Below are 23711 nucleotides of genomic sequence, written 5' to 3' on the forward strand. Positions count from 1 at the left end.
TACGATTACTAAAAGACTCGACAGGAGAATATATATTGATACTCTTAGCTCAGCCGACCTAGTGCTATCTTTTCACTGAGTACAGAGTTGTGTTAAATTTTGAAATTTTTCAAGAGATTAAATAAATATTCAAGGAGCTAAACATAATAGAGACTATGTTGCTGGGAGGGGATAATGTGTAGATGCTTTAACGTTTCCATTAGAAAAAGTGTTGTCAAAGCTAGACGTGTTACAAACTATCACAAAAAAATAATAAAAACGTTTTATTTAAAACAAATTATACTAAAATGCCAGGATATGCAGAAATAGAATTTTCTAATTATCCGAGTTTCATATTAACTGGAGATTTAAAAGATTTGAATTGGTGAAAGAGGATTAGGTCCGGGAAAGAGATGCATGCTCCAAGAAACGGTATAATGGACCCACACATCCTTTATAATATCTTACCAGACCCCTCAAAAACGTGCTTGGGTAAAACTTGGACGATGAATACATGGCAGTAGAAGGCACAATACCCTTGGGTCTCCCCTTCCTAGGTAATTAGGAGAAGGGAATAGAATGTTCCCTCTGGCCTTTGCAGCTGCTTCCTCTATCAAGAAATGTTCAAACCACATGGTTACAACTGGGATTGTTGGGGCAGCAGCCTCTTGCGAAAATATTGAGACGATTTCCATACAAAGTCTAGATAAGCACACTTCTTGGTCTACTTAAACGGGCCAGAAGAAACAGCAAGGGACCCTCAAATTGGTCCCTCAAATCTTCTGAAACCACTAAGGGAATGAAATAGTATCTCTGCCACCAGTGGGGCGGCCATTCAAAGGTTCTGCGATTTAGCAATAAGTCTCCAGTACAACATCCCTGTGCAGGTGAAGAAGATTTGACGATATTTCAGTGAACATGGTCAAGGCATGCCTCAATGTTTAAGCTATATCATCCTGTAAATGCCGAAGAGCCAGTAGAAACAAAGACCGAATAAGGCTGCGAAAAACGATGAGTCTGCAAAACCAGGGTTACAAACATATGACATTTAGGATTATCATCCCTAAGGTTTTGACCACAATATGAACCCAGATGAACCCAGGACCCTGCTGAAATCGCAACTTGTAATACACCAGCATCCAGAGGGCATGGATTGTTTGAGGGGACGAGCAGGAAAGGGAGGAATAGCCACTTCCATTTAGTCTGACTCCACCTGAGCTGACAGAAAAGTTCCATATCCTGCAACATCTAAGCTGTATTGAGGCCACGGCATCCATGTACTATGATAAGGAAAGACGATTCCCGTTTTTGGATATCGCTACCACCACATCCAATAGGGACTGAATATGAAAATAGGAAAAGAGGAATGCCTACCTGATCTTCTTCACTGGTTGCTCTAGTTACCATATATCTACTGAGATTGAATGAGAACACAGAGATTATTTATCAACAAGATCCTTGTACCTAGGCCGATGATAAGAGTCCAATTACTGTTGAATGGCCAAAGACCAGTCTGGTAAAAATGATCTGATGTACAAGGTCACGTCAGAAAATATAGTGCAAGATTGATCGTTGTTCTCCCTTCCCTGGGAGGTGAAATCTTCTCATTCACCCTGAGAGAACACTGTCCCACCCTAACCCCAGGAAGAGGCGTGAATCATTTTCGTTGAGTATTACGTTTCATCTGAAAGAGACGTAGAATCAACAAAATCAGTCCCTATCAGACACTAACTGCATTGTGATGATCATCAGCAACCATTGGGCTCTATTTCAAGTCCAGAATGACATATAATATTCCTTACTTCCCCAAAATAGTTTTCTTGAATGAAGAAGAAGATTCCACTTCCTGCTCTTACAGGCATGATGTATGATCTAAGACTATTAAACCACAGACAGCAAAATGGACAACCTTTACCCATGCACACACATTCACGACACAGGATAAGAGTTAAGGATACATTCAGTGTTGCACCCCCTGCTAACTATGTCTCATCAAACTCCTGAAACCTCTCAATAGAACTAAAATAATAATCACAATTTGCAAACACTGAGGCAATTATCACTTGCCAAATATGGAAAATAAAATTGAAATGCTACAATAAAGATCACTACAATGTTCCATTAGCACAAAGCGCATTTTGTAGTATGCTCGTCCAAGTAAAAGAGGAGAAGATATCCGCATGTGCTTATGAACTAGTAATCAACAAGACCCAAAGTTCTGTCCGTTCTATGCAATCTAGGCATTCTAGAATGTTCCATACTAATCGGATAAATGAATGATTCGCCCTGACGTTTGTCCTGAAGGCATGACCATATCAACAGGTCATGCATTAATGTTAATAAAAGAGATTTTCAAATCCATTAACCATTCATTGACCCACATTTTCCAATTCCTACTGTCTGTGCATTTTGTTTTAATTCATTATGTATGCCATTTTTATCTCACCGCTAAAACAGAGTCTTTATTATGATAAAATATATATCAACCATAATAAACTCATTGGATATCTGAATGACCTAATCCAATTTAATAAAGCTTGATAGACAACTAATCAATAATTGATAATCACTATAATGTTGAGATGTCCAACCAATCAGATGATACATCATCTCATTATGATGCATGGACCTAACTAATTCTTGATGATTTTATTATATTTATCAAGTTTATTTGATACCAAATTTGAATAAAAAGGTTACTAGACCAGTAATAAGTAACAATAGCATGTCCAACCAATCACATGCAGCATCAGCTCATTGATATATAATAATAATAATAATAATAATAATAATAATGAGGACTTTGTATAGCGCCTAATCTATAGAAGCTCTAAGCGCTTTACAACATTGGACAAGACCTATAAGATAAAAACATACATAATGATATGATTACAAAACCAAACAGCATGAAATTAGAAAACATATAAAACATGCTGAGAATATTTAAGGTAGGAAACATTATTAGGTCTTTAAGTTTGTACTTGCAGTCGAAATAAGTGAGTATTGAGAGCACTCTTGAATGGAATCACCGTGTCTTTGTGTCTAAGTTCAGTGGGCAATTCATTCCATGTTGCTGGGCCCTGATATGCAAAAGAACGCTGTTCATATGACTTTGTTTTCATAGTGAGAATATGAGTACACGATTGTCAGAAGAGGAGCCTAAGTATCTTGATGGTGTATACACAATGATGAGGTCGGAATGGATGTTGGACTAGAGTCGGTCAGTGAAACGTAGCACAGAGAATAAATTTTGTTTCTGATTCTGGATCTAATGGATAGCCAGTGTAGGGTACAGAGCAGCGGGGAGGTGTGCTCTGATCGTGGTACTCTAAGTATGATCCAAGCAGCTGTGTTTTGAACGTTTTCAAGTTTATGTAGTAGATATTGATATGAACCAGACATAAATGAGTAACAACAGTCCATTCTTGAAAGTAGTAATGAACACACAAGTGCTTTAGTGGCATCAACTGAAAGATATTTGCGAATTGAGCTGATGCGTCTCAGCTCAACATATGCAGCCTTGCATATGTTCATGACATGCTGGTGCAATGTGAGACTACTGTCCAGAGTAACAACTAGGTTTCGTACTGATTGTGTGAATTTTATGTTGATATTGCTGATAGTTATTGCTTGAGGTAAAGGATGTGAATGAGAAAGTCTTTGTGTTGTGATCAGAATGGCCTCAGTTTTTTCATTATTCATCTGCAGCTTGTTACATATCATCCATGATTTCACATCAGAAATGCACCTCTCTACGCCTTGGATGGTAGCATCAACTTCAGGTGGGTGGCTTGATTTGTATATTTGGATGTCATCAGCGTACAATTAGTGAGACACTGGATGATGATCTATGCCACTTTAGAGTTTTTTCATTATTCATCTGCAGCTTGTTACATATCATCCATGATTTCACATCAGAAATGCACCTCTCTACGCCTTGGATGGTAGCATCAACTTCAGGTGGGTGGCTTGATTTGTATATTTGGATGTCATCAGCGTACAATTAGTGAGACACTGGATGATGATCTATGCCACTTTAGAGCAACTGAGTGTACAGAATGAAGAGAACAGGTCCACGAACAGACCCCTGTGGAACACCACAACTTAGATCAACTGGGCTGGAGTGTATTCCATTTGCAGACACAATTTGTGTCCTGTTGACCAAGTAGGACTTGAACCACAGTAAGGCTGCACCATGAATGCCAAATACATGCTGGAGATGGTGAAGTAATATATCATGGGCTATTGTGTCAAATACTGCATTATGAGCATTATTCAACTCATGCAAGATGATGATCTAAACCCAACAAGTATAATCAAAAGCAGATCAGAAACATGTTTTACACCGATATAGCAAACTCATATAAGCAGAGGCAAGATCATTCCATTCATATCCATGACTTTTGTCACTTATTAAACCTACATGATGATGACATAAACGCATATTCCACATTTGATCAAACATTAGATCTGAAATATGGTATTCAGAGTGGCAAAGAACTTAGTCACTCAGATACAAGCTATACTCCGCGTCTGAGCAAAACTGTTAGAGAGATATTTTCTCCTGAGCTGACAGATAGATGATGGATCCAGTGACATACCGTAAGCTCATTGGTCCCTTGAGTGAGCTAAACACCTGAAGTATTGACATGTATAATGCTGCAGATTATTCTCAACAAGATCCTCATTAATATTCATCCATTATGAAAAAAGGCTAACCTAGGCAATTCAGCAAACAAACCGTCAAACAACAATGAACGTCATTCGCTAGAATGTAATTAAAATCAGACTGTCAAGGTATGCACATCAACATAAAATCAGACTGTCAAAGTACCACCACTTACAACACCATGAAAAACTCGGAAGAACAAAGAACCAATATACAAGGTGCTGAAGTAGTTCATGTACCGCCTGCTAAAACTAATTTTCATCATATATTAATCTAATTTATATGAGAATTTGTCCTAGTATTTGAAACCTTTATTATCTATGTTCTTATCTGCGAATGTACTTTACGTGCAGTAACTCTTCATGATACTGGTATTTTTGTATTCTATTAATCTTTAACTGGGGGTATCTTAACGTTTTCTGTGTCTTACGTACTTGTTTAGTCTCGAGCAAACAGTATCTAAAGAAAGAGTGAAAACAACAAGCTTTGAAAAATTTAACAAAAAATTTATTTCCCTGGAAATATCTATGTTAAAATGAAATATTAAGGACTTACAGTTTTAAGAATCAAATCCAAATATAATCCAAGAATAATAATTCACGAATCAAATTTTAGAAGTCCTAATAAAGACATGTTCTAATGAATTGAAGTTCGAGTCCCGACGAAAAATCCAAGATGAGAGACAATGACGTATACTGTATCCTTTGCGGTGTTGCAAAGTCTACAGTTCTGTGTTATTCACTAACAATAGTACGTTGTTTGAATTTTCCAATAAAATTTAACGAAATGTCGTTGTCCAAGAATTCTGTATGAGCACTCATATACTTCCAGGAAAAGAATTATCCTTTAAAATTCAAATAATTCGAATAAACATTAAAATGTAATTCTACAAACTGGTCTCAAACAAACGAACACTTGACATCAAGTGTTTTAAGCCCAGACTTGGAAAAATCTCTATAAACAATGATTATACAGCAACACGAAACGCAAACCAAATGCCCGGATGAGGGTCAACTTTCCAGAACCTTCGATAAGTATTTACGTATAAAAGCGTGTAGTCCCAGTGTGACCTACCAAAAACCAATCATTTTGCTCTAAGAATAGGATAAAAAATAAAATGTTGTTTATTTGTCTCAGTGATTTTTTAAATCAAGGTCGGAACTAGGTCAGCTTTAAGTGTTTACAACTGAAGAATCGAGGTCAAACTATGTTCAGAAAAAATGTCGAGTTCCTAGCAAACAAACCTACATTATTTTGTCATGTAATGAAATTAAAAATAAAACTTAAAAACGATTAAATTAAATAAAATATACGTAACATGTGATTTCATGCAGATGAACACATGCAAAACACGCAAGTTGCAGTAATTGTGACATGAAAATTATTATTATTATTATTATTATTATTATTATCAGGTAAACCTGGCAGGTATTGAAACCAAGGTTAATCATGTTAATAAATACACATTACAAAAAAGTACACGCTTATCAATATGTATGCTTAGACATTATTATCATTTTTCACTTCCGACCATAATCGTCATACTGATTTTAAGGTGGGCAGATGTGAAAATTATTTATTAACTTGACCATGATAAGAATATAGATAAGTTATGAGTCAGAATTAGAAGACTAGTTTGGCAGTTCTTGTACTAAGTGTTTGTTGTACATGAACAATGCCATAAATAAAGTTTCATTCTTTTAAGGAAATCATTGCTAAATCAACAAACGAAACTGGTTCCTTATTTTCATGAGCAGTCCCTCATCATGACATATCTAAACAATCCATTAATTTCGTAGTTTGTTTTTCTTCAAAGATGAAATGTGTTGTATCAAGAGTCTTTATAGATTTAAACATTTCCACTACACGATGGAACACAACACATATTTTAAACAGTTTTGCTTCTAGAATAGTACGCATCGATGATGCAATTGCTAGTGCATTCACCCGGCTTAGCCTTGTTATACACCTAATGACCTGGGGTTATGTAAGTACATGACACAAATCTAAGAAGGGTCATTATAATCTCAAAGGGCCTGATGTTTTACCAACCAAACCAATTTTGTAGGAACCCATTCTGAAAAACACCAAACTACCAAGTTTGGTACAATAACCATAATTTCTTCTATATTTATTTTAATGTCTTAAAATACAAACATTTGGTCCCAGTTTGTGCTGTCAAAATAATGCTATTATGCAGGAAATAGTTTTCATCTTTCAGTGAAAGTAGCTTTAACTTTTTACCTTCCGACGCCAGCTCTTCAGTCATCCTTAACGCACATGCAAGCCATCCAGTATAATGAATGTTCTGATATGGATAAGAACTTGCCTGTACTTTTAGTATCTCCTTATGAAGTTTGTTTAACATTTTCTGGACCTGAAAAAATGTTTAAGATAATATGGTCACAAGTGAATCAATCTGTTGACATTTTGCATCCAAATCCCCAAACCTTTCTTTGTTTTGCCTGGCATGGTTGTCAAACTGATATTGAGGTTGTTTAATTCATTTGTCAAAACTTCCACGGTTACTTATATATCTTTATTGGGAATTCTCAGCTCTTGTCTACACTCTCCTTCAGAGCCTTCATCTCAGAGTCAAGGTTAAGGAATAATCAAAAGAATCTTCATTTATCTGCAATGAACAATACATGTCAAACATGACAGCTAAAAAGATGATTTTAATTTGATTCCGTTTCAAAAACGCAGTGATTAAGTAATAATAAAAATTAAATTATTGATGACATAGATTGAATGATGTTCAGGTAATACCAAATAATATATCTCTGTTAATAAGTCGGCTTGTATCACCCCAATAACCAATTTAAATATCAGCTGGTTAATAATGCCAGTTTTAGAAAGTTGATTCCTGCCAATAATGTATAATTCTGTTTGATACTCTGTGCGAAATAGTCATTTAAATATGTTTATTATTTCATGAATCAAGTCATCTGTGATTGTGCAGTTCTAACTTGTTCAAAGCAATTATATTGCGAGCAACAGTGGCGTACTAAATAATACATATGTATCATATGTTGATATTGGTAAGCACTGATGTAAAAAAAAAAATTTCTATTCAATGCTGAAATTCTTTTTTTATACAGTGTTTAACTGGAGCCATTTAAAATATGTCTACTAATAGTAATAAATTACTGTAACACTAAAGTGGAAATGGAGTCTTAAAAAGCCTTCATGCAGCTGCGTTATACTGCACATGGTCAGATAACATCGATCACATATATACGCACACGTGAGGAACGATAATAGATACTAGAACTTAAAACTCATGGGGATTTTGGCCTTAAATAAAAAAAATCTAACCTTCCTGTTCAGTCTTATCAAAATTAGCCTGTAACTACATTTGCACCCGTCGAAACTTTAGCGCAAATATCTACCCAAATATTTTCATTTTTTGACATTATTGTCTTTATTATTATCATTATTATTATTATTATTATTATTATTATTATTATTATTATTAATTTGTGTTCTTATTATTAATTTGTGACCTAGTTGTTGGAGCGTCTGCCTTGAATGTGGGAGGTCGCGGTTTCGAATCCCAACCAAGTCATACCCAAGAGTTTTAAAATGGTACCAGCAGCTGCCTCGTTTGGCGCTCAGCATTAAGATGTTAGTGTTACGATTTGCCGGCCGGGTGTCAGGATAATGTGACTGGATGGGACATCATGCTACATGTCTGCGGCATGATATCCCAGTGCGAGAAATCACTATAAACTGCCTCACTGCTGACATCGTAGCGATATGACTGAACACTTTTTTAAAGCTAAGTTAAAAAACCCAAATCACACCCACGCATTACACATACACTTATGTTTGTTTAATTCAATATAAAATGTAACATTGTATGTTGAACTTGACCGTGTCCAAAATCAAGCTAATTCTCTACCTGACCTGAATCATTTTTTGAGAGTGTTTTGTAATAAACATTTTCCTTTCAATCTGAGTTTAGAACTTTGGGAATTTCCCATGAATACCCTAGTCTAGCTGTAGTTTGCTACACATTTTACTTTACAGTTTTAGTAATAGACTTCTAATTATAACCAAGTTTTTATTTTGTACCTTATAGAATTAAACATTCCATTAGGTAATAGTTTTTATTTAAAAAATGCTAATTGTGTTCTGAGGTCAGGCCGAGAACTATATAATATTGTTTTTTCTAGACATTAACTTTTTGTGCTACAAGATCTTGAGGCAGAATTAGTGGTATTATTTTTGTGTACTGCAGTTAATTTGGGATCGAATTATAGTTATTCAAACTATTTAGTTCAAGGGATTCCTCTTTGGAAATATAAAATGTTATCAAAAATAACATGTGGAAAGACATACTTGAATTTATACTAAAATTTCATAAAAGGATTTAATTTTTGCATTGCATTATTTAGTTCCGACAAAGGACTGTTTTCACATAATCATTATATTGGCCACACCTTCTGCGTTGGATTCGATTTTGGATTATCACTAAAGTATGTTCAGAACTTTTATCATTAGGACTTGTGTTTGTAATTCTTGGACTATTTGGGATTTAATTTGAAAATCAGTCCCTTTTCGTTTAAATTTTCACTTTGTGTTCTAGTGATATAAATTATTTGTTGAATTGTATAACGCTTGTTGCTTCTCAATCTTCGCTATTATTTTCAGAATCTAGAGTCATATTATTATTATTATTATTATTATTCACGTCCATTATCTCCACAAATAATTATCATAAAATCTTTCCTTCAGAACCTAGCATATCTCTACCAGGATATAATTTCTTTAACAAATCCTGCAGATGGCGCTGATCTGTTGATGTGCTGTGTTTCAATCCGTTGTTCATCACTTAGAATTAAGTGAAAACATATTAGTTTTCAATGTAATAGATGCAAAACCCACTCATCTATTATTTTTCGATAACTTTGTATTATATCTCTTGTTGTAATTTACCCTACGTAATTTTAACATGTAGGTATCAATAAATTTGCATCGACTGCGTGTTGTTAAGTATTTGTTTTGCATATGTAAGTGTTAATCGGGAATGACTGTGTAGATAAATTAGTGCATATAACAACGATTAAGTTGCATCATTTTTTGTTGATGTGTGGTTCGTCGTGATGGAATATTGGCTCTAGTGTGCAAGTAAGGCAAAGGGTTTCGTTTACCCGCGGACCTGGGTTCGAATCTCTGTAGAGTACGATTCAAAAATTCTCTAACCCTTTTGATAGTGTTATTTGTGTTAAATATTAATTCTGCCTACTATTATCAAACATTCTTTTACAGACTCCAGGGATAGCACTTTCCATTCTGTCTGGTGTATGTTTATAAATCTCTCTCTCTCTCTCTCCATATATATATATATATATATATATATATATATATATATATATATATATATATATATATATATATATATATATATATATATATATATATATAGGCTATTGCCTCCAATTTGGTTTGCCTACAGAACGGTGGAGGATGCATCTACACAGCAAACGCCGTTTTTTCTTGTTATGGCAGACACGCGAGTTTACCTGTTGAACTTCATACACAGTTTCTGAGAAGGAATGGACGATTGGCTTTTAAGCGAAGATGCGACACCTTCATGCAGTTATTGTGTGACAGGGAAACTGCTGCAGACAGTATCAAGTCTGCCAATGCATAACAGAAGAAATACCATGATGCAAAGATAAAGATTGACGTTTTCATGGATGGCGACAAAGTGTTATTACACAATTAAATAAAAGCAACACCGAAGGGGACAAGATGACGTTTAACTGGGCTGGACCTTTTAAAATAACCTAGATAAGGAACAAGGAAACATTCACTTTGCTACATATAAAGACCTCGACACACAGGAATAGGCTGAACAAAACTATACGAACAGAAAGGAAGCGATGTTGACCAGAACATATTCTCGAAGACCGAAGAAATATCGGCCGAGAGTATTCCAGTAAACAAACTGCCCTTGAACAAAATAATGGTTGAATAAGAACCTTAATATATGGTTGATCAAGACCGTAACGTAAATGTAGGCAGTATAGCAGCACCCAATGCAATTAATTTTTCGACCTGTTGACAGCAAATGGCAGAGTGATAAATGAAAACTATTTCATGAGAGGATTAAAAACAATCATAAGAAAATGCATTTATAAGGTTCTCGTAATATTTTAAAACTACTTTTCTTTGCAACAATCACAAAACAAACAAGTTCTTGCAATGTTACGAATCTGTATCTTTAAAAAAGTAACATATAGAAAGTAAAGCAAATATTCAAATCAATTAATTTCTATGTTATAAACTATAAATTTAAGAAACACGTACAGTATTATGAATTAAATTTCAGATAATCCTAAAGGTCCATAGCATAGAATGTTCGAATGAATTAAAATAGCTTTGAATGACCTTTTGTGCCACATCGATGTCATCCAGAATGTTTTAAATAAGTCCATAATAATCTATTTAGTAGTGTATATAATTCCAAGTAGTGAATGTGATCTTAAATAGTTCCACTGAATAATTTCACTAAATAATTCCTCTCAAATTATATCTGAATACAACAGCAAAATGTGATCATAGGTTCCTAAAGACTGATATGAAACAGGAATCTAACTTTGTTTACAAAGGGCTTGTTTATGGCTACCACGATATATTGCCTCGGACGAGGATGGAATCTGGATAACGTTGGGTTAAGCGAGTGATCTACCACTACGATAATCGGACAGCTAACTCTTTGAAACTGCAGCATAGTTCCAAGGTAAATAGATAAAACAATAATAAAAATCAATAGTGATAATTTGTATTCATTAGCATCATTTTTGTTATGATCGCGCAACCATATATGTTCTGTAATAACTGGACATACAAAAATAATTAACTGAACCATGAATTGTGGCTTAATCTAACTTTATTAATGGAAAATAACTCATAGAGATCGTGGAGACTGGTGATAGTCAACGGTATACTAACTTAGCTTATTCCAATCAATTTATATGTTTGACCCCAATACAGAGCAACATATTACCTGATGCCCGACTGTAATGAAGGTGAGATGAAACATTCTGGATTTTACGAATCGTTGTAATCAGTTGAATATATCGAAGCATTTTTTATAATCGGCAAATCAGTTCTACATTTGTTTTATTATTTGTAATGTATTTGTGACTGTTTCGAGCACAAAAGAAAAGAAAACAGAAATACATTATTGATCAATCTAATGAACAACATAATGGTATCGCACTAAATTACTTCCCAATGAACATATTTAAAAAGCATTGAAAACTCATCTGCTATCGTTGGTGAACAATCATAACTAACTTTTCAGAATTTAAACTATAGAGTACTACATAAAGTTGGATATTGCACAATACATGTCAACATTTACGAATTAACTAAATAACCCTGAAATGAAAGAATACACAGTTTCAAAGAATCGTCTAATCCATGATAAATATTGTTAGATAATTTGACAGTGTCTTGTTCAATACTGAATTTCATGGGACGAATCCGAAGCTGGGAGCCCTGCTGAACAAACAAAAATTACAGCGCTATCTTCCTCAACTTGGCAAACACTGTAACTGTATTTTTTTTCTCAAATGCATGAAATGGCCAATTATTTGTGACAATATTTTACGAGAAACCCGTAAAAAGACTGATGAGATTTATTTTCAGGTAAATTGTTTTTGTAGGGTTTAACGCCATTTCTCAACACACGATAAGCTATACATGGCTACCAGTATTAATGGTGGAGGAAGAACCCGGGAAATCCCCGGAAAGAACCACCGACCCTCGAGAAGCTACTGGGCAAGCCTTCTCACATACACACATTGGCCGAATCCGAGATTCAAACCCACACAGACTGAGGTGAGATGGCAGTGATCCGTTACGGAGAGCGCTTTAGACTACTCGGCCACTCGAGGCCCCCATTTTCGGGATATAAATCTGCTAGAGATTTTCTTAGAGTGTTTTTCCGCATGAACAGATTTTTATCCAAATATTGAAACACCTTAAGTCCAAAAGTCTCAATTACGTATTACCCTTAATCAAACGAAAAGTCCCACAAAAAAGACCTGCAGAATGTAATCCCTGTTTGTGCTGTTATTTGCAGACTACAAAAGGTATGTAAATAATTACTGTAACGCTTTTCCTCCGAAAAATTGATAATATGTTGTTGTTATCCTGACATTCTAAGTATATCAAATGGATTATAATAAATGAAGCACTAATCAGATATGTAAGTTTGACTCATGTTTCAATACCTATAGTCTTTGATTCCAGTTAGATTGAACAGGCCGGTATAGTTGTTGGAACCAAACGCAAATCATTCAATTTTTTATAAATATATTTGCTGTTCGTTGAAAGGAAAAAGTTCAAGTTTGAATGAAAATGTTCTTTGAAAGGAAAAGGTTCAAGCTTGAATAAAAATTAACAGAATACATGTGTATTATTCATTAGATTATGCTAAACGAAAGTTCTAAATTTAAATTAGCTACATTGGCCCGTTTTAGCAATAATAGCTGGTTATGAAATAAGCATGTTCTTAAACTTATATAATGCGTGTTTTCAGTATTTAAGCCGGATAAAGGCTTAATTGATTAACGAACATCACATTTCAAGCTAATTATGTAATATTTACAAATTACGTGTTGGTCACTAGAGGCATGATCAACTTCTATATGGTCATTCTCATCTGATGTTCTTGTATTCGTATGTGATAATTAAAACGCAGTGGAGTGTGATATTCGCATGGATATGATTTCAGTATCAAGCCTTTCAATATTATCATCAGTTAACAATTTGAAACTTTTAGGATGTAAATATACAATACCTGAAATTATATTTTTGTCGTGATTTGCAATTACGTTTGATATTTGGTAATCACGTTATATTGTTACCTAAGTGTATGTACCTAAACAACCATTAAGCTGATTGTCATAAACAGTATTATGCCACCAGATTTTCAACAATATTTTGGCGGTCATCAGGCATGGCAAGAAAGCTGCTAACATTTCTATATCTGTCTGTAGTATATCCGACAGCCCTCCTCTGAACTACCCTTTTATTGTTCATCAAGTCTAAGTTTCCAAACGGTCGAGGAGCAATCATGGCGAGGTCGCACAAGTGATAAGTATGCTGAACTCTTGACTCTCGCTGCCGATTAGAAAGAAGGTTACGCGAAGGAAACCAAGGATGATGTTCCCATTTTCACATTACTGTCTAAAAGGAATTTCTAAGAGCAATCTTTACATAATTTCAAGCCCAAGATACTTTGTTGTACACCACTTAATGGTGTAGTTGAACACGATTGATGATGTCTTCCGGTAAACTCTAAGAATGTTTCATTTTTATGGATGGAATGGCTTAATCTAAACTCTTTTCAAAGAGCCGGTGGTTCAGAACTTCTATCGGAATCTTGCTGACTTTAGGGGAGCTGGTTTCCAGGTAGATTATGCAATCGTCTGCATATGCCTTGTTTTGAACTGAACGCTAGATAGTAAATCATTGATGAGTATCAGGAAGAGGAAGGGACCCAAAACACGTCCTAGAGGTGCACCGATAACATCCGGTTCTGGGTCTGATTATGCACAATATGATAGACTTATGTGACCTCTCTATCAGAAAATGTCTGATCCAATACTGAGCATTACCCTTGATGCCATAATCATCCAAGGTACAACGAGTCCTTCGTGGGAGACCAGGTCGAAATTCTTACTAAAGTCCGGACCGCAGGGTCATACCGCTTTCCTCTAAGAATTTCGAAAGCTTATCTACAAGGATAAAGACTTGTGTTTCACAGCTTTGTTTGGCACGAAAACTTTGTTGGCCATCGGTGAGTGATCCAGATGATGCGATATGTTGTTATGATGTGTTCAACCATCTTAACAGCATATAGAGCCTTACTGGTGGTTGCCGGCCTTGAAGATTTCCACATTGGTGTACGATAGCTATGACATTTGATGTTTTCCACACATAAGAATTCGAACCTATTGAGAGGCACTTCTGGTAAATATGGTTCAAATATGATGCGCACTGTTCTGTTCGATCCGGTGACGTTCTGTGGGTTAGATTTTGTGCAATACGCTGTATATGCCTGAACTGGTAAATTGAATATCAGACCTAGATCGGTAAGTATCTCCATATTGGCTTGGCAGGTTACTCTTGTCCTCTCGTGTAAAGTCATACTGGTACTGTCATTTCTGTATGTTAGCCTCGTCGGATGCCTATGAATGTAGTTTCCTGTGTTCTGGGGGTGGGGGATAGCACAGTTGCCTCTTGTACTTCCTAATGTAGTTCCAAATTATTGTTTGCTTGACTGGTTGGTGGTCTTCATCGGAATGTCCAATTTATATCTGGATTCAGTATATCTCCAGTGGGCCTGTCATTCTAAGCGTTGGAATCTTGATTGTGTTTCTTGGTAAAGTTTTCTATCTAATGACGTTCTTTTCGTTTTGTGTCATGCAATCAGTTTGTGTCGTCTTCTGTGTTGGGCTTTAGTAGTACTGTCTATCCCAGGCTAGTTCCATTTGTTTCCAGATTAGGTGCTAGATGGTATGAGTTTGTCCAGTAATCATTTGATCTTCTAAATAGGTTTCCATGTGTCGTTTGCAGAATGGTTATATGACTAACTTATGAATGTATCTTGCTATGATTTCAGTATCTGGCCATCGTCTGTCTTCCTGTACGAGGAACTTTCTTCCCTTTCATTGGTCATTGGCTGTAAACTACTTCATGGTCGGACCGCTCCGGTGGCCTAAGTATTAACGCGTCCGCCTTGGATTCGGGAGGTCGCGGGTTCGAATTCCGGATGAGAAATATCAGACTTACAAAAAATGGTTGTAGTAGCTACCTCGATAGGCGCTCAGTATTAAGAGGTTAGTGTTAGGACATTTCTGCGCCATGATGTCCCAGTGCTAGACATCACTATAAACTGTCATACTGCAGATATCGTAGCGATATGACTGGAAAATTGTTAAAGTTACGTTAAAAATGTAAATCACACACAGACACAGACACACACCACATGGTCAGCATTTCCTGGTATGAAATCGTATTTGTTGATTAAAGTTTTATCGTTTGTGAAGAACAGGTCGATAGGAATTCTGGAACATTCAGTGATCCATCTAAAAGGTGTTCCAGGAAAGCGTCTTCTATTACAGTGGCTATAGCACGGGCATAGTTTTCTGCTTGTGGCAGTTGACACTCGGTTTTCCAGGAGTGTCCAGCAGGTTGAAGTCTGCTTCTAGCAAATCGGGAGCACCACGTGTGATTCTGGTAAAGATTACTGAATATGTTCTATGTTGTTTTAGTCAATTTTTATAGAACGTGCCTACATATAGGTCGTTTGATCCTTTAACATTGATCTTGGACCAAACTATCTGATTTATCGTCTGCCTCAAATTCGTTTTTATTCGCAGTTGGCAAAATATGCAAATACACTGACCCACGCCTCATCCATCTGTGTGATTTATATGATCTATACACTGAACATTCATAGATAGACATTCTGGCCTCTGATGATCATAATCTCTCTTATATTTTAAATTATGACCGATTTGCCATTTTATGATACGTTTCCAGTATGTTCAAATCATGTAAGACGTACTGCTGTAAGTATCAAAATTAAAATACTTAAATGAAAGTTTGTTTTGCTTTTTATTATTATTAAAACAATTACAAATCATATTGGTGTACACACACACACACACACACACACACACATACATATATATATATATATATATATATATATATATATATATATATATATATATATATATATATATATATATATATATATCTGTGTGTGTGTCTTTAGGTTTTTAAGCACATTTTGGTTTTTCTTGTAACTGACTCAAAGTATATGTAGCCAGAACTAGCCGAAAAACTACCAAAAGTACCCAAAACAATATATTTTGATGTCATCCAAATCAAAATATCAGAGCCAAAAATTATGCTGTATATAACTCCTAGGATTAATACAGGTAGCTCGATCATATCAAAGAAGAACACTGCATCGGTGCGGTGAAACTTGTATAATCATAATGCATGTAGTTGGATATAATCAGAGATGTCTTTAGTTAACTTGTGTTAGCAATAGATGGTTGCTCCTTTGTAGTGTCATAGCCCATTAGCAGTATTTTATTAATTTTGAGTTTGTTTGCCTCTGGCACTAAAGAGTATCTGTGTAGAACAACAGACCCTCTGAATGCTACTGACAAAGTTTCTCAATTACTAGTCATGATGACTACTCATTCAGAACTTCAATACACTGCTAAGCAAAAACATGAATACAACAGTTAAACAAAAATCTATGTAGTGTAGTTTGGTATGAGAATTATAGCTGGGTAAAACTTTATACTAAGGACAGAAAATGTACTCCTTTAATTTTAAATTAAATCAGAAATTAATTGTCACTAATAATCTTTAAAGAAACTTAACGTTTTAGACAATAACAAATGTACGTTCTGTTAAAAATGAGAATGAATATTTTAACATATGTTCTGTGACTGTAATATTACTTCAAAAGTTAGATACTTTTTAACTAAATGTTTTGCACATCTGCTCAAACAAGAAATATTTTAGGAAGTGAACAACTGTGCATTTTGTGCGTTCTAGTTCTTATTTTTTGTAAATGTTAAAATTACATTTGCAGGGTCAATTTAAAAACTCCATCTATTTATTCTCTTAAGCAAATAGTTCCTTCAATTTATGCTTGTAAAATACATAGTTGAAATACATAAGAACACTGAAAAATATACTTCTAAGTTAAGTAAAAATGGGGATCAATATTTTTTTCATGGGCCTCAATCACGAGCAGGTAACTTATGCAATTCAGTAAAGAGAGTGGCCAACCTATTATAGGGATAATAAAAAAGGCAAACTATCTAATATCTACGTGAGTAGTGAAGGGGGACACTTTACGTATAATGGGAATTAGCATTAAAAACACCCTTGGGACACTTTACGTATAAGGGAAATTTAACATGGAGAAAAATCGTGGGACACTTTACGTATAAGGGGAATTAACATGGAGAAAATCGTGGGACCCTTTACGTACAAGGGGAATTGAACATGGAGAAAAATCGTGGGACACTTTACGTACAAGGGGAATTGAACATGGGATTTTTTTAAAAAAAGTTTTTTTAAAATTTAAATTTAAATTTAAAAAAGGGGTAGGCAATTCAAAGACTATCTCTTTTCGAGAAATATGGCTGGCCCTGAAAAGGGCCTTTGGGTTTTATGTTAATGTATTCATTAACATAAATGGCACCGCATTGGTCTTCTTCTTGTCTTTAGGCTGCGTCTTACTGTTGGTCCGTACATCAGCACTCTTTTCAGGCATCCTTGTCTTTCGACGTAGATCCTACGTATCCACAGGCTGGTGTTGGTCCTGTGGACAACGGTCCACTTGGATCGGACATACATGAGCAAGTCTGTCCGAAACATCATGGAAGACACAAGGGTGGATGACTCAACTGTAGTCCACATCTTGAAGCGACGAGAACAGGTGAATCAATGCAGTCAATGGCGCTTATTTATAGGGACAGAAAGGATTGAAACGGATTGAGTTCATTCACCAATCCGAACACGCGTTACAGAATTCAGTCAGCCCGCATCCAATCCGAAGAGAGCAGTCTGTGACGTCACGTAGTCAATATAGATCTGCTAGCGCTTGTGTGCAGTCAATCTATGCGACAGTCATTCAACATGACGGAAACTCAGAAAACGATCCAGTGGGGTGCACCAGCAGGGGAGACCGCCCAAGGGAACCCGGACTTACTTTCAGAAGAGGTGAATTGGGATTTTGTGGATTTTCTCTCCTCGCAAGAATTTGTTCCGGAACCTGCGTTACCTTCTTCATTACCGCAAGTGGAAAATTTTAGACAGAGACAAAAAGAAGAATTGGAGAAATTTATACAACGACAAAAGGAAGCGGAACAGGCTTTTCTCCTACAGCAACAGCAACAAGAAGAAGAGGTAAGAAAAAAACAACAGCAGCAACAGCAAGAAGAAGTAGCAGCAAAGAAACAAGAGGGTGAAAATCAAACGGTCACGGTACTGTTGGACATTTTAGCGGAGTTAAGAAGTCTGAAACAAATGTATCAGACTTCTTTATCACGACCGAAGAGAATACGACCTTCCCGAGCCAAACACGTCAACCCTGTGACTAAGCCTACCGTACCACCCTTAGTGATTTCAACCCAATCATTATCATCATTACGCAGTCCAGAAGTAGGCCTTGGCCGTGGCAAAGGCTTAAGGCAGTTAAAATTGATTGCTTAAACTCACCCCTGCACCATGAAGAAAAAGGCCCTTTTCAGGGCCACCCACATTTCTCGAAAAGAAATACAATTTCAATTTGCCAATAGCTCAAAAAACTCACCCATGTTACCCTTATGGTACGTGTCTGTGTATGAGTGCGTGAGTGTAGCTTCTTATTTTAAAATCACAACTCAAAGACACTTACCTTATATCATTCATTTATTCTTTTCTCCATTTTTTACAATTCAATTCACAACACATCACTTTAATGAAAAGTTCATTGATTTCTTCTTTTCTCCTGGTTTAGTCTCTCTGTTTTTTGAATTTTTTCACCGTCACACTCTTTTCCTCTTCTTCCTCCTCACTTTCTTCCCTTCTTCTTTTCTTCTCCTGTTTCTTTTTCTTCACCTGTCTGCTTTCTTCCTCAGAAGAATCCCTCTCTTCTTTCAAAGAATCCCTTTCTTCTGAAGAATCCCTCTTTTCTTCTGACTCCTCTTGTTTCTTTTTTGGGCAATCTGGAGACCAATGTCCTTTTTCTTTACAATAATAACAGGTATCTTGACTTTTGTCTTTTTTATCCCCTGTTTTTTTTCGTTTTTCACGGTCTGGACACTCTGAAGACCAATGCCCTTTCTTCTGACAGATATAGCAAGTATCTTGACTTTTATCTCTAAAGGAAGGAGAGTAGTCCGTAGGCTGGTCTGAAGAGAATTTTCTAATAACCCCTCGCAAAGCTCTGACGAAACGTTCCATCTGGTTAGTCTCTTCCATCGTTGTGCTCGGCTTGAGAGTGAAATGAATAGTGAAAGGACAAGACACACACCCTTTTATATACGCTGGTCTGCCATGACTATAATGTAGTTTATGGTGTTTGAACTTGAGTCATTTGACTTTTTGCTTTCAAGATGAAACGATCCCATTCATTCGAGAAGAAAGAAGAAGAAAGAAGTAAGAGGCAGAAACGTGATCTATCGCCTCGTACCAGGGCTGAAATCTTGGCACAAATTCATGCCAGTGATTTTGAAGAGGACATGAGTGAACCAGAATCCGAACCCTCTAAACCAAGTTCACCACCCTTAGTCAACCCTGAAAAGTACTATTCCATTCGAGAGACCGAAAAGCGCTCCTCTAGAAAATTTAGAACCACGGCTTACAAATACACGGTGAAGTTTAAAGATTTCAAGGCTGAAGTACCGTTAGAGAAAGCAGAAGGGTTCATCACCGGAGTGTGGGATTCTTTGCTCACCTCACTCAAGCGACAATGTCAACCCAAAGAAGACGATCGCTTGAGACTTTCCATACAACACGACGGTTTGAAATCCCCTGTTTGGATCGAGTTTAGCACCCCTGCAGAACTGACTGCTTCCAAAGTCATGGACAAGATTCAACACGTACAACAATCTAATGATCAGTTTGACATCACCGATGGTAAAGCCACACTGGACATGACCCACGTCTCTCCTCCTCAAGGGACAGGACGCAAAAAGATGTTATTGGTGGACGACCTTCGCAACACCAAAAAGAGTCTCGTCCGAATTAACAACTCTCATGACCAGATGTGTTTAGCCCGTGCCATCGTGGTGGGACGAACCTATGCCGATAAGAACGACACGGTAGAATGGAAAAGAACCTGGAACACTATTCAACGTTCCCATCTAGCCAAACAACGAAACGAAGCAGAACTCCTGTTGCAACAAGCTGGCCTGTCCAAAGACACACCCTGTGGTATTCCTGAGATGCAAAAATTGCAAGATACCCTAGCTCCACGCTACACCTTGAAAGTGCACCCTCAAGAAGTACGCGGACCTCTGTTGTTTCGAGGCCAAGACTTTAAGGACGGAAAATACATTCATCTTTATCATCACGATGAACATTTCGATACCATTACCAGTATCACCGGATTCCTGAAATACGGTTATTACTGTGAGAAATGTGACCATGGTTATAACAATCGAGAGCAACACAAGCATTGTGGATCGAAATGCACAGGATGTTTGGCCTCTTCACCCTGTCTGAGCGAAGAACCAGTGCCTTGTTCAACTTGTCTGCGCACGTTTGTCAGCCCTACCTGTTACCAACAACATCTGAAAACGCAAGGTTCACAGCAGAAATGCGCTTGTCAACTGCTGAGATTGTGCTCTACGTGTGAACAAGTCATACGTACCAATAATACCAAGGCACACGTATGTTCAGGAAAGAAAAAATGTCACATTTGTCACCACATCGTGGACTTGGAACACCAATGTTACGTGCAAAAATACCAACCCCCACCAGAGAAAGAGGACGGTCACAAGAAGAAAGGCAATTTCATCTTTTTCGATTTCGAATGCATGCAAGAAACCGGCATTCACATTCCTAATTTCTGCGTGGCTCATCGAGCGTGCGAGAAGTGCATTCAAGAACCTATCTTCAGTCATTGCCCTCACTGCAGCAAGATTCCTGGAGGACGTGAAAAAATCTTTCGGGGACCCAACACGCTAGCCGATTTTGCCCAATGGGTCTTAGACCCCATCGACAAGACGTGGAGCCAAGAGGACATCGAACGTTACGGAGATTGTCATCGTCATGCCACGGTGATGGCTCACAATTTCTCCGGATACGATGGACAGTTTCTTTTGAGGTACTATACGGAACAAGGCACCGAGCGTCCTAAAGTCACTTTGAACGGAGCCAAAATCATTTTCATGCAAGTGGGACAAGTGCAGTTTAAAGATTCGATGAGCTATTTGGCCATGCCTTTGAGTCGAATGCCTAAAACGTTTGGAATGACAGAAATGGCTAAAGGGTACTTTCCACACTTTTTCAATACGGAAGCCAATCAACACGCCGTTCTACCCCATTTACCCGAGGCTCACTATTACGAACCCGACAACATGCGTACCGAACAACGAGAAGCTTTCTACGCTTGGTACCAGATTCACGCCTCGGACCCTTTCGACTTTCAGGAAGAAATGCTAAAGTATTGTCGTTCCGACGTGGACATTTTACGGCGTTGCTGTGGAAAATTTCGAGAACTGTTCATGGAACACGGAGGGGTCGATCCTTTGAAAGAAGCTTGCACCATTGCCAAAGCGTGTTCCTTAGTGTACCGCCAACGATTCATGCCTGAAAACACCGTGGCTGTCATCAGTCCTCAAACGACCCACTATGTCAAGCGTCAATACTCGGTCAAAGCCCTACGTTGGTTACATTACTTGTGCGACAAGGAAGACAAGTGGATTCAGCATGCCCGCAACGGAGGGGGCGAAAAGACCATCGCAACGTATTCGGTCGATGGCTGGGACTTAGAAAACCCCAAGATCGTGTACGAGTTTAACGGTTGCTTATTTCACGGATGTCCCGTCTGTTACCCTGACCGTGGCACTAAAAATCAGTTTTTGCAACGAACCATGGAAGACTTGTACCAGGACACTTGTCAGCGACGCCTAAAGTTAGAACAGCAAGGATACCAAGTGGTGGAAATGTGGGAACACGAGTTCGATCACCGTATGAAAACCGATCCCGAGTTTAAACGCCTCGTGGAAAGTTACCAGTTCATGGACCCGCTGAACCCGAGGGATAGTTTGTACGGAGGAAGAACCAATGCCACCTGTTTGCTGTACCAAGCCGACGAAGAGATAGGAGAAGAAATCAAATACTTGGACGTGTGTTCGCTGTATCCCTACGTGTGCAAATATTGTCGCTTTCCTGTAGGGCACCCGCAATTGCTGACGGAACACATCGACCTGGTCAACATTCGACAATACGAAGGCTTGATCAAGTGCAAAGTTTTGCCTCCCACGAACCTCTACCATCCCGTCTTACCTCACCATTGTCAAGGCAAACTGATGTTTCCCTTGTGCCGTACTTGTGCCGAAACGTGCAACCAAGACCAACCTTGCCATCACAGCCAGGAAGAACGGGCCTTGACGGGAACTTGGGTCAGCGTAGAATTGTTCAAAGCTCTGGACATGGGATACCAACTGTTAGAAGTGTACGAAATTTGCCACTTTCCCAAGACACAACAGTACCGCAAGGGTGACCCCACGCAGAAAGGCATTTTCGCAGACTACGTGGATGCCTTTTTGAAACTGAAGCAAGAAGCCAGCGGCTATCCTTCCTGGTGTCACACTCCCGAAGACCAAATACAATTCAAAGAGAAATACTACGAACAAGAAGGCATCACTTTAGACCACATCGAGAAAAACGAAGGCAGGCGATCGTTTGCCAAAGTGATGTTAAATTGCTTGTGGGGTAAAATGGCACAACGACCGTGTTTACCCAAGACGGAATATTTGACAGAACCTTCCCGCTACTTCCAGATGATTCACGACAAAACCAAATACATGAAACACGTGGACGTCGTTCGAGAGAATTTGATCTTGGTCAATTACGAAGAAGATCTGGACTTTGTACAAGACGACCCTTTTGGAAATGTCATCATTGCGGCTTACGTGACAGCCCATGCTCGCTTAAAATTGTACGAAGCTTTAGAACTGTTAGGGGAACGCGTCCTGTACTTTGACACGGACAGTTGCATTTACATCCATCACCCGATTCAACATCACCCTAACATCGAAGGAGACCATTTAGGAGCCTGGACAGACGAACATCCCGACGACAAGATTCTAAGTTTCGTCAGTGGCGGTCCCAAAAATTACGGTTACGAATACCGGGACAAACAAGGAGAAGTGCACACGACGTGCAAAGTGAAAGGACTGACTCTGAATTATCGTACCAGTCGAGTGGTCAACTTTGGGGTATTGAAAGAAGCCTTGCAATCGGGAGAGGATGGAAACTTTAAAGTGACCACCTACCAACCGAACAA

This window comes from Sinohyriopsis cumingii, chromosome 17 (genome assembly GCF_028554795.1).
Source record: "Sinohyriopsis cumingii isolate HCF-2022 chromosome 17, ASM2855479v2, whole genome shotgun sequence".
In the NCBI taxonomy this organism is placed as follows: domain Eukaryota; kingdom Metazoa; phylum Mollusca; class Bivalvia; order Unionida; family Unionidae; genus Sinohyriopsis; species Sinohyriopsis cumingii.